Source organism: Notamacropus eugenii, chromosome 5, assembly GCF_028372415.1.
Source record: "Notamacropus eugenii isolate mMacEug1 chromosome 5, mMacEug1.pri_v2, whole genome shotgun sequence".
NCBI lineage: Eukaryota > Metazoa > Chordata > Mammalia > Diprotodontia > Macropodidae > Notamacropus > Notamacropus eugenii.
In genome coordinates, this window is record NC_092876.1 from 335,209,066 (window position 1) to 335,221,641 (window position 12,576).

Genomic DNA, 12,576 nt, shown 5'->3' on the forward strand with positions numbered 1-12,576 from the left:
TTTTCTTCCCTCTTTTATGAGAGATAATTTGTCCCATTCCAATTCTCCCTTTCTCCTTCCAATATATTCTTCTTTCACCCCTTAACTTTATTTTTTTAGATATCACCCCATCCTATTCAACTCACCCTGTGCCCTCTCTCTATATGTACAGACAACTACTCTCCAACTACCCAAATACTGAGAAAAGTCTCAAGAGTAACAAATATTATCTTTCCATGTAGGAATGTAAACAGTTCAACTTTAACAAGTCTCTTATGATTTCTTTTTCCTATTTACCTTTTCATGTTTCTCTTGATTCTTGAGTTTGAAAGTCAAATTTTCTATTCAGCTCTGGTCTTTTCATCAAGAATGCTTGAAAGTCCTCTATTTCATTCAATGACCAGTTTTTTCCCTGAAGTATTATACTCACTTTTGCTGGGTAGGTGATTCTCAGTTTTAATCCTAGTTCCTTTGACTTCTGGAACATCATATTCCAAGCCCTTTGATCCCTTAATGTAGAAGCTGCTATAGATCTTGTGCTATTCTGATTGTATTTCCACAATACTTGAATTGTTTCTTTCTGACTGCTTGTAATATTTTCTCCTTGACCTGGGAACTCTGGAATTTGGCTACACTACTCCTAGGAGTTTTTCTTTTGGAATCTTTTTCAAGAGGTGATCAGTGAATTCTTTCCATTTCTATTTTACCCTCTGGTTCTAGAATATCAGGACAGTTTTCCTTGATAATTTCTTGGAAGATGATGTCTAGGCTCTTTTTTTTGATCATGGCTTTCAGGAAGTCCCATAATTTTTCAATTGTCTCTCCTGGACCTATTTTTCAGGCCAGTTATTTTTTTCAATGAGATATTTCACATTGTCTTCTATTTTGTCATTCCTTTGGTTTTATTTTGTAATTTCTTGGTTTTTCACAAAGTCATTAGCTTCCATCTGCTCCATTCTAATTTTTAAAGAACTATTTTCTTCAGTGAGCTTTTGAAACGCCTCTTCCATTTAGTTAATTCTGCTTTTTAAAGCATTTTTCTCCACATTGGCTTTTTGGACCTCTTTTGTCATTTGGGTTAGTCTATTTTTAACGGTGTTATTTTCTTCAGTATTTTTTTGGATCTCCTTTAGCAAGCAGTTGACTAGTTTTTCATGATTTTCTTGCATCACTCTCATTTCTCTTCCCAATTTTTCCTCCACCTCTCTTACTTAATTTTCAAAATCCTTTTTGAGCTCTTCCATGGCCTGAGACCATTGCATTTTTTTTTTTTTTTTTTTGGAGATTTTCAATGTCAAAGCTGTGATTTTTATGTCTTCATCTGATAGTGTTCTTTGTTCTTTTCTCATCCGAAAGGATAGAAGAAATTTTCTCCAAGAAAATAACCTTCTATGGTCTTATTTTTTTCCCTTTTTTGGACATTTTCCCAGTCAGTTACTTGACTTTTGAGTCCTTTGCCAAGTGGAGTGCATACTCTAGGGACCTGTGAGTTCTCAGTTCCTCCAAGGTGGCACAATCAAGGGAGAGGACTTTACTCCTCTCCTCACTTGCTCTTTGGTCTGGGAACAACCATTAGCTTTTCTGCCCAAGATCCTCTCCAAAGCCTCCACCAGCTCCATCAGACCAGCATTCCTCCTCATCTCAGGACCACCACACAGAACTGAGACGCAGATTGGCCTCTCAATTCCCCCAGGGTACTTAGGCTGAAGGCTCCAAAAATGAACTCTGCCACAGTGACTTCTGCCACCCTGGGGCTGGGCCAGACTTCACTCCCCTCTCACCCAGGTGAAAGAGTTTTCTTACTGACCTTTGAAGCTGTCTTTGGCATTTGTAGGTTGAGAAATCTGGGAACTGCAGCTGCCACCTGTGATTCCAAGTCTTGAAGCCTGCTCCAGTCCTGTCCCTGCCATACTAAGGCCAAGGCTGCCCTGTGGTCCATGGGCTGTGCTCCCCTCTGAGCTGGTGCAATAGACCTTTCCTGTCAGACTTCCAGGCTTTCTTGGGCTGGAAATCTCTCTTTCACTCTGTCATTTTGTGGCTTCTGCTGCTCTAGAATTTGTTTGGAGTTATTTTTATGGGTATTTTATGGGCTATGGGGGGAGAGCTTCTACAGGTCTATCCTTCTACTCTGCCATCTGACTCAGTCAATATTTTTCAGCAAAGTAAGGAGCAAGGACTTCAGCATGGCACACTTCTGTGAATTAATATTTAAAGTCTTTCCAGTTTGGTAGGACTTGACAGACCTGACATAGATGTCAAAAACATACGCTGATTTCTACACTGTGTGGCAGCCTCAGAATTGTAGTTGTGTTCATCCTTCCTTGCCAAAGAAGACCATGCCTTCAGAGAAATGATGACATGACTTGCACTTGACTTGGTTTTGAGTGAGTGAGGGCTGTGCAGGTCACCAGCCTCACTTCTCCTCCAGAGACATCTGAATCCAGTGACCAAATATTCATCAGGATGAATGGAGATGACCCAAGATGCACTGGGAGATCTTGTCCCCTTTAGGTTAAGGTCTATTCAGGTATTCACTTAGGGTGAGGTAATGCCCATTCATTGAATAGCCCTGTTTAAGAAGTAGCTAGGGAGTGGCCCCTTTAACGAGGCAAAGAAAAATGAAGACCTCAGGTTGGGAGGGAAACAGCAACAGTTACTATTGATAATCACTCTGAAGCCGGAAGGGTCCAGAAGACAGCCCTTAGGCAGGTGCCTAGTTTGGGAAATCAAAGGAAAGGGAAGGTGAGTGGAATAGGTTTAGTGAAGACTTCTCAGACTGTAATTCTTCTCCCAGGGGTGAGGTAAGACCTAGAGGCTCAAGGTTACAATATTTTTAGAAGAGAATAGTGCCATAAAAGGATATAAAACTGCGTAGTGTATTAGGGTCTCAATGATTGGATAAAACTTACATAATTCCTCGATGTCTTCATTTCAAAAGGGATTGGTTAGATTTCGTGTCTAGAATGTAAGATCGTATTCTCAGCTAATGAGGATAATGGTCAGTGGGGGAGGAGGGACTTGCATTAGGGTCTATATAAATCACTGCCTTTTCTTTGTCTTCGGCTTTCCTACTCCGGGTGAACTGGTATAGGACTGTCCCGCTTCTCAAGAATCGAATAAATAAACTTTCTGTCATCACTTTGAGAGGCCTCTGAGTAATTGATTTAAGTAGGGACCTGAGCCATCCCACACAAAGGGAAGGAAAAAGAAGGGAATTTAGCCAGTGAAACCCAAGTTAACTGGGCATCTTCTGGCCATTCAAATTTACCTTCCTTTGGAGAGGAGAAGGAAGGGGAAGGGGAGACAGACAGGGGAGGAGTTGAGTTACCCAGCTAGCTGGGTCCCCATTCAGGCAGCTGCATCTATTTGTTGTGTTTTCCTTCGGTGCTGAAGGAGACCATGGCATCAGAGAAATGATGACATGACTTGCACTTGACTTTGTTTTGAGTGAGGGAAAGCTGTGCAAGGGCACCAGCCTCACGTCTCCTCCAGAGCCATCTCGGTTGGACAGTATAATAAAGCTAGAACCATTGCAACAGCCTTCTGGTTAGTCTTCTTGCCTTGTCTTGTACTTATGTATCTGTGTGTCTGATAATGCTTTAGTGGAGGTATTAACCTATAGGAGATTTAAAAATATACAATGGAATTCTTATTGCGCATGTTGTGTGCACTGTGTATGCGTGCACTGTGTTTTTATTTTTGCTGTTGTTTTGTTTTTTTAGATAAGACATATTTCTGGCTAAAACTCCCTAAAGACATCAATTGTCTTCCTCCTGTTATGTGTGGTCTTGCCTCCCACCTATTTGAAAAGAAAGGTCCTTGAAGGCAGACTTTTATATTTTGTATCCCTGGTGCCTAACTTAGGGTCTATTTCACAGTAGCTCATTAATTGGTTTATTGATTGTTGAGGAAACGTTTCTCTGGGGGGTTTCTTATGTTACTTGTGAACATTATTGCTAAACAAGCGTAAATAGGAAATATTTGGTGGTTCAATGCCTAAAATCCAAACATTTTATCTGAGTTATTGACTAGGTGAAATGGATGTTTAATGCCCTTTCTAGAATTTCTGATAAGAACCAGAATTATCCTCTTGGTAGAAACCTGGCCAGAGAGGCAGCAAACTGGAAAATCACAGAGCCTCAAGGGCCACCTTGGCCTTAGACCACAAAAAAAAATCAGTCACTTCACATCTGTGTCATTGTTTAACAAAGCAGCTAAAATAATTTTCAGGTGCTTTACTATGTTATTACAGACTAAGCAATGAACAATGCTCAAGAGAAGACCAAATCCCATTCTTATGCAGTTATAAAAATGGCGAAGGTGGAGGGGTCTATTGGGAAGGTGATTATGATTTAAACAAGGAAAATCAAAGAATGGGTATTTTTAATTCTATTAATATTTTTAAAAAGCAAATACCCAACTATTACTATAATACAATAATCCTAATTAGAAATTTCCTAAACCTAAAATCTATGTACATATTTAAAATCAACATCTGCCTAAAACTAATAGCATGCTATGAAAATACTAAGAAAAATATTTACAATATCTCTATTAAAAGAAACAGTAACTGACTAAAAAGAAGAGATCCAAAACAAATTTTCCCTACTAAATTAGTGAAAAAGGAAATTATCATCCTTCTTTTACATTCATAAATTCTTGTCTCACATTCACAATGTATTCAGGGTTTATATCCACATTACAACTGATAGCTTCCTACATCATTAATTTTCTCATAAAATCACCATATTTCTGCCTGATTTTTGGTCTGATTGACTGGGTCCCAGACTCCCAAAGCCCCCACACTTATTGCGTTACTATATTGTCTATTGCCTTCCTGGGTGAGAAGAAGCTAGCATACTATTTGATTTTGCAATTTTATTAGCCTTGGTTGATTTAGAAGGGGAGTATCTGTTCTCAAAAAGATCAGTCATGCCAATGACAGTAACAGGTTCTTTCAGTCCAAAATTCAAGTCAAAGTGTCACCTCTAGTACCAGAAGTTAGATTCACTTCAACCTTGGTAGTGTCTGGCACTCTCATCTCCCTTACTAATATGTTTATGGAATGACATCATGCCCTGAGCAATAGATAGTGCATTCATACGATGATCATATGTCCTAATCCCACTTTGGTTTTTCTTACTTGAGAAAAACATAAAACAGCACTCCTTAGATGATCCTGGACTCTCTGGCCCACATCTCTGATTCCATCTAGGAAAAATGTCAGTGGGTTCTTGGTAAATTTCTGTAATGAATGTCTTCTGTAGGAATTCAAATGTGACTACCAGAGGGTGCTGTGAATATTATCTGAGCCATTGATTTTATTAAATCAGTATCCACAGGACAACTGCCTGTCAACCGTCCACTGGCTACACTCTGCCTTAAATGGGGGCAAAGGGAGCTGGATCCACTGACATCAATCTAATCAAATCACTAGGCTCATGCTGCCAACTACTTAACTCCATCTTCTCTATTGAGGCTGTCAATCAACAGCCTCTACACAAAGAAGCTTTACTTTAGAAAACAGTTTAATCAGATTTCATTAAAAGGATGGTCAGCACAAATACTGTGCACTTCAAAATCAGGAACAGCCTCCCACATCTGGCCCCCACCTTGATTCCTCAATGCCATTAGCTCCTGCTACTTGTATATAATAAACAGAAAATTAACGTACTCAAGAAAACTTCCTGACTTGCACTGGCTTTGAATTACTCAAGCTTTCTTCACTACTTGGTGCTAGGATCTTTGTTCATTAACCTTAAGCTCCCTTCAAGCCTCAGCCCACATATTATATCTCCTGTAAAAGGCCTCTCTTGACCCCCCCCCCAATTTGTTAGTATTTCCCACAGATTACTTTGCATTTCTCATATTTTTGCACTTATACTATTATTTTATTAAATTAATTGATCATGTTATTATATTATTTTGCAGGTTTATATATTGTCACCCTGCTTCCCCTGTGGAATGTAAGCATCCTGAGAGCAGGTACTGTTGCTTTAAAAAAAAATTTTCATATTTTTTATTTACTTATATATTGTCACCAATGACTTTGCATTTTATTTTGCACATTTTCAAAATGTACTTATATATTATCACCCTGCTTCCCTTGTAGAATATAAGCATCTGGAGGGCAGGTACTGGGGGTTTTTTTAATCCATGGTACACACTGGCTAGTATACAGTAGCTGCTTAGTAAATGCTTTTTAAATTGAATTGAGTCATTATTCTATTATTGGTACAAACTGTAATCATACTTAGACTTCAGCATTAGTCAAGTCTAAAAGCAGGGGCTATATACCAGGCAGTGTGCTAAGATTTGGGGGATGCAAAGAAATGTTAAAAAAAAAACAACTCTCCCTGCCTTCAAGGAGTTCACAATCTAAAGGGGGAAAAACAGATAAATGACGATGTACAAACCAAATCAATCGGAGATCATCTCAGAGGGAAGGCACTACTATTAAGGGAGAATGGGGAAAGACTTCTTGTAGAAGGTGGGATTTTAGTCGAGATTTAAAGGAAGCCAGAAAGCACATCCTCCTTGACTCACCTGGACCACTTGGATCCTCCTATTCCTCTACTCAAACCTGTTGATTTCTCTGCTAGCGGAATGGAAACTTCCCTTACTTGGTATAAAGCAGGCCAGGATATGAAGAAAACTCCGCACCCCCACCTCCAACAGCACCATTGCTCCATAACTTCACCTCAAAAACACCTCTGCCTAGAATGACCTCCTGGGAAAGATCTTCAGTTCTCTCACACACTTTTGCTTGGTGAAGCCCCTGGGGAAAAAAAAAAGAAGAGGCAAGTCCCTATCCGCATATCAGTTACATCTTTTCCCAGGGAAAAATACACAAAGTCACTATAAATTACATGGGGTGTATTTGAGCATCATCTGCCAATTTACACCATAAATATTTTAACTTAGTATATAACATAATCACAGGTATTCCCAGCTGCATAGAACAAGACATATGCCGCTATCTTATAAATGACATTCATATTAGAATTGCTTGCTACTAGTAATAGCATATACAAAGACCTAATCTATAACATCTATAATAAGAGTGAACATTTATAAAGCACTCTAAGGTTTGCAGGGCAGCTAGGTGACACAGTAGATAGAGTGCCAGACCCGGAGTCAGGAAGACTCATCTTCCTGAGTTCAAGTCTAACCTCAGATACTTACTAGATACCCTGGGCAAGTCACTTGACCCTGTTTACCTCATTTATCTGTAAAATGAACTGGAGAAGGAAATGGCCAACCACTCCAGTGTCTTTGCCAAGAAAATCCCCAACGGGTCATGAAAAATTAGCCACGACTGAAATAATTGAACAACTAAGGTTTGCAAAGTGCTTCACGTAAGTTACCTCATTTGATCCTCACAATTCCATTTTACAAATGAGGAAACAAAGGCTAACAAAGTTGAAATGACTTGCCCACAGTCACATAGCTAGTAAGTATCTAGGAAGGCTATATGTATGTAAGAACATATTTAAGGATATTCTGTATGTTAGAACAGAAATTATGTGATGCAATTCATAACACATAACATCACATGGGTCAATAAACATTTATTAAGCACTTATTACACTAAAGGCACTGTGCTAAGTCCTAGGGACACAAAGAAAGGCAAAAGACAGTCCCTGCCCTCAAGGAGCTCATGGTCAAATAAGGGAGAAAGTATCAAACAACTACGTATAAACAACTGCCCACACAGAGAGGATAACTTGAGGATAATCAGCAGAGGGAAGGAAATAGAATTAAGAATTAATAGCAGTGTATATAGTAACCAAACATATACATATGTCAATAATATATATCTAACATTAGCATATAAACATAGTATCAATGAAGCATAATACAAGAGCAGAAGTATATCACAAAGCAAACACAGCCCCCATGTTAACACATAACATGTATTAGTTACATAGTGCATCATTACACATAGCTCATAAAAAGGTATCTATCATCTAGCAATATAAACAATGGCTTCTTATACTGTTCTTGAAACCTAGCCAGAGTTCTAGAATTCTGCTGTGACACAGTAACAACTCTCAACCCAAACCTGTTTTTGATGGTCTAGTCCAGGGGTGGGGGAACCTTCAGCTTTGAGGCCACATGTGGTCCTCTAGGTCCTCAAGTGTGAATCAGACTGAATCAGTCAAAGGGCTACACTTGAGGACCTAGAGGGCCACATGTGGCCTCAAGACTACAAGTTCCCCACCTTTGTAAGGCTGTCAAGCATCCTCAGACCTGCTGGCCCCCAGCTCCCATTCTAATCCTGTAGATGGCCCAACTTGACAACTACTATTTGATAACTCTGTGGATGACCTTTGTTCTCTAGTGGCCTCACCAGATAGAGTGTTTGTTAGGAAATACATTACTTCCAGATTCATCCCTCTCCCCCTGCCTAAACAGATGTCCCCTTTGAACCAAAATAGACTTGGTTGACTGCCTTGACCTTCTGGAGGATATGAAACACAATATCCTTATCCTTAGCCAAATCTGAATTCAGAATTCAGGATTCTCTCTCTTTCTTTGTGACCCAATCACTTAGCCTAGTGCCTGACATGCAGTAAACATTTAATAAAATGCTTGCTATTTATTTGATTTCTTAGGGTATATGATACCATATCACATAACCACATTTTTTTTCAGCCATTGCCTGCCATGAATAGGCACTCTGTTTAATTCAAAAAAAGTGCTTTTATAAATATTTACATGAAATTAATATTAAATATTTATAGGACCATTCTGACTGACTTTTATCTCCTTGGGATATATGCCTAGCATGTGGGTCCATGGATAGGTACAATTCTACCAAGAGTTCACTAATATACTTATCTTCTCTTACCCCCTTCAACTTTTATCATTTTTGTCTTGGCTTTTTTGCTTATCTGATATTATGAGATGAAACTTCTGAATTTTAATTTGCCTTCCCTAATATGGTTGCAGATAGCTTGCATTCCTTCTTTTGAAAACACCCTATTCCTATCCTTTTACCACTAATCTATTGGGGAATGATTCTTGTTCTTCTATATTTGTTTGAATTCCCTATACGTTCTGAATATCATATCTTTATCAGAAATAATTGCTTCAAAGATTTTTTCCAGTTGACTGCTTCTCTTGTAATTCTAGCTGCAATAATTTTGTTCTTGCAAAGTAGTTTTATGTAATTCAAATTTTCTATTTTCTATTGTATGATAACTCCTATGGCTTATTTCAAGCAGTCAATAAACATTTATTAAGCACTTCCCATTGTACCAGGCTCTGTGTTAAGCCCTGGGGAAGCAAAGAAAGGCAAAAGATGGTCCCTGCTGTCAAGGAGCTCAGTCTAAGGGGGAGAAAACTTGCAAACAGCTATGTACAAAATAGATTAGAGATAACCAACAGAAGTAAGGCACTAAGATTAAGGAAGAATGGGAAAGGCTTCTTGTTAGTAGGTAGGATTTGTTTAGTAAGTGCAAGATACCACTTTTGATTCTCCTGAACTTTTTTCATACTGTGATCTTTCACATTTAAGTCATGTATATATTTGAAATTTAATTATAAATGGTGAAAGATGTCATCTAAACTGAATTTCTGTTAGGCTTTTTCTTTCTAGTTTTCCTAAAGATTTTTCAGATTCTTCATGGGGTTTTCTTTAAAAACCACCATTCCTTCATCTTGGGAATTCTGGACCTCCAATAGTCTCAGTTCCTATATAATTTTCAGCATTATACAAAGAGCAACCCTCTGTGTCACTCTATAGATGTCCAAAGATCCATAGATTGGATCTTAAAAATCATATTCTAACCCCATCATTTAACGGATGAGGAACCTGGACCTCAGGGAGGTAGAGTGACTAGCCAGAGCTAATCCAGTAGTAAGTGTTAAAACTCAGGTCAAAATCGAGGTTCTCTACATTCGAGTCTGGTGCTCTACCCCCACAACCACAAGTGATAAAGTCTTACGGACAGGAAGATTTAGTAGTTGGTTAGGCCCCGTGACTTGATACTCCTTAGGAAGGTTTGTCAGCTCTCAAAAATCTCCCCCACTCAAAGACACTGCAAGTCAAAAATATTTACCATTAGAAACTTTTTTTTAAGTATGGCTTATCTTGCCCCCTCTATTACCTCTCACCCCTTTAAAATGCAAGTAGTCCCAGGAATAGTGGACTCACTTTTTAAAAAAATCTCTACTAAATATCAGATTCTGAGGAGGTAAAAGCAGGGGGATCTAGAACAAAAGAATCTGTGCCAAGAAACCTTGGCTTATTTTATCATTTTTCCTCAGGTGTCTTGGCCACTTTGATTATCTCCTGGTCAATGCTAATCTTTTTTTGCTAACCTAAATATTATGTTATAGGATCTTCCTATTTTAAGTTCTCTGTCTGCCTCTATCTCTGTGTCTTTGCCTCTTCCTCTCTCTCTTATCCTCTCTTTTTCTCCCTCCCTCCTTTCTCTTTCAGTCTTTCTCTTCTGTCTCTTCCCTCCCTTCCTCTGTCTGTCTCTCTTCCTTTCTCTCTTTCTCCTCTCTCTCTCCCTCCTCTCCCCTCAGAATCACCCCTGTAGCCCTCTCCAAAAAAGCAGCACATACTTTTAAACTTTTAAACATTATTTACATGTTCTCCATCACTTTCTTTAAACAAAAAAGTTTGATTTTTTTTGGTTTCATTGATCCACAGAACAATACATCAGGACTTTAAATTCTGAAGTATAAATACGCTGAAGATTTTAACAGTTAAGCAGGACGGAACTGACCAAAACTGAACTCATCATCTTGCTTCCCAAATCTTCCCACACTGAGAACTTGCCTATTATTACAGAAGACGTCATTTAATCCTCCCAGTCAACCAGACTCAAAACCTAGATATCATCCTCAAATGCTCACTCTCTTTCACCACCACCCTCCCTGCCTCCATATGCAGTCTATTGCCTGACTGGATCAGTTGATTTGGTGCTTGTAACATTTCTAACACATGTGCCCTTCTCTCATCTGGTACTGCTATCATGTTGGTTCCGGTTCTCATCACCTCATGCAGCAGCAGTCTACTGCTCCAAGTCTCTACCTGCTCCAGTCCTGCCTCCACTCAACTGTCAAATTATTCTCCCTGAAGAACAGATCTATGTTCCTCCTCCCACCCCCAACTCAATAAACTTCAGTGGCTCCCTATCACCTCCACAATCAAATATAAAATTTTGTTTGACATTCAAACCCCTTCATGAACTGCCCCTACTCACCCACCTTTCCAATCTTCTTATAACTTATTTCCTCCCATTTACTCTGGAATCCACTGAGAGGGAGCTCTCTGCTATTCAGTACTTCCCAAAGGCACATGTCTAGTAAGTGGCAAAAGTGGAAATAGGATCTGTCAGATCTCATTGTCACCAAAACACCCAAAGCCCACCCATCAAGCCCAGCCCCCACCCCATCATCTTTCCAGTCTTCTTATACCTAGTGACCCATTTCAAAGTACTCTAAGATTTAGTTACTAGCCTCTGCTGTTTTTCAGATAACACACTCCCTCTCCTGTCTCTTGTGCATTTTCATTGACTGTCTCCTGCCTGGAATTTTCTCCTATCTCATATCTGCCTCTGGGATTCATTCCCTGATTTCCTTCAAGTCCCAGCTGAAATCCCACCTTCTATCTGAAGATCCTTCTTAATTCTAACATTCTTCTGCATTTATTATTTCTAGCTGCTCCTGTATACAGCTATGATAAGAAAGGACACAGAAACATCAGTCAACAGCTCTGATTAGGGACATGATGGCAAGTCAAAGGGAGTCTGACTTTTGACCCAATAGATAGCAAGAGTACCTTGAGTCCAAGTGGCCATAAATATATAAAGGATTATAATGTAGGGCCTCCCAAAGAGATTGTGGTCCTCTTTCAAAATTCTCCATGAGATTTGTTAATGGCCTCTATCCTTCTATTAGGAGGGTTTCAGTAGGTAAGAAATTGGTGACTGGGGTGGGGCAGGGGTGAGAGGTGGGGAGGAAAATAACAAGCATTTAATAGACACCTTCTGTGTACCAGGCATTGGGCTAAGATCTATACAAACACTATCTCACTTCATTCTCATAATAACCTTTGGAGATAGGAGTGATTATTATTTTCATTTTGCAGTTGAGGAAACTGAGGCTGACCAAGATTAAAGTAATTTACCCAGGCATGATGGGGTGATGGGACCTGGACCCTAAAAGGAAAAGCCCACACAACGCAGCCCCTCAGGGTTCACCTAAGGCAACTGGCTCATCCCAGACTTCATAACTGCCCTTTCACTGTGTCTCTGCAACCACATAACTCCTCTTATTGTCTGCACCTGCCCACCCCAGGCCATTTATTACTCCTTAATCCCATCTAGACCCTTTCTCTGTTGCCCCTGGGCCACTCCAGGCTATTTACCACTTCTTAATCCATCCAGACCTTCTCAGGATCATCTTTTCTAGTATACGAGTGCCAATTTTACCCCCATTAAATTGCTCAGATTTACTTAGAATTTAACCCACTTCTATTGGTGACACAACTAAACCCTGCTACTTTGACTGAAAGAAGGTTTGAAAGGTCAAATTCTTTCAAGGAACACCCGTCCTGTACCCTTATATTTTGGGGTT

The 12,576-nt window shown here is 39.4% G+C and overlaps 1 long non-coding RNA gene across 1 annotated transcript in view; it reads right to left on the reverse strand.

Annotated features, from left to right (window-relative positions):
• Window positions 1-12,576, reverse strand: part of LOC140506448 (uncharacterized) — a 49,834-nt gene that overhangs the window by 9,820 nt on the left and 27,438 nt on the right. Inside the window, exons 2-4 of the long non-coding RNA XR_011967935.1 lie at window positions 11,206-11,300; window positions 6,526-10,025; window positions 277-2,692 (exon numbers count right to left, since the gene is read on the reverse strand). This is a non-coding gene — a long non-coding RNA (uncharacterized lncRNA). The remainder of the gene's footprint in view (window positions 1-276; window positions 2,693-6,525; window positions 10,026-11,205; window positions 11,301-12,576) is intronic.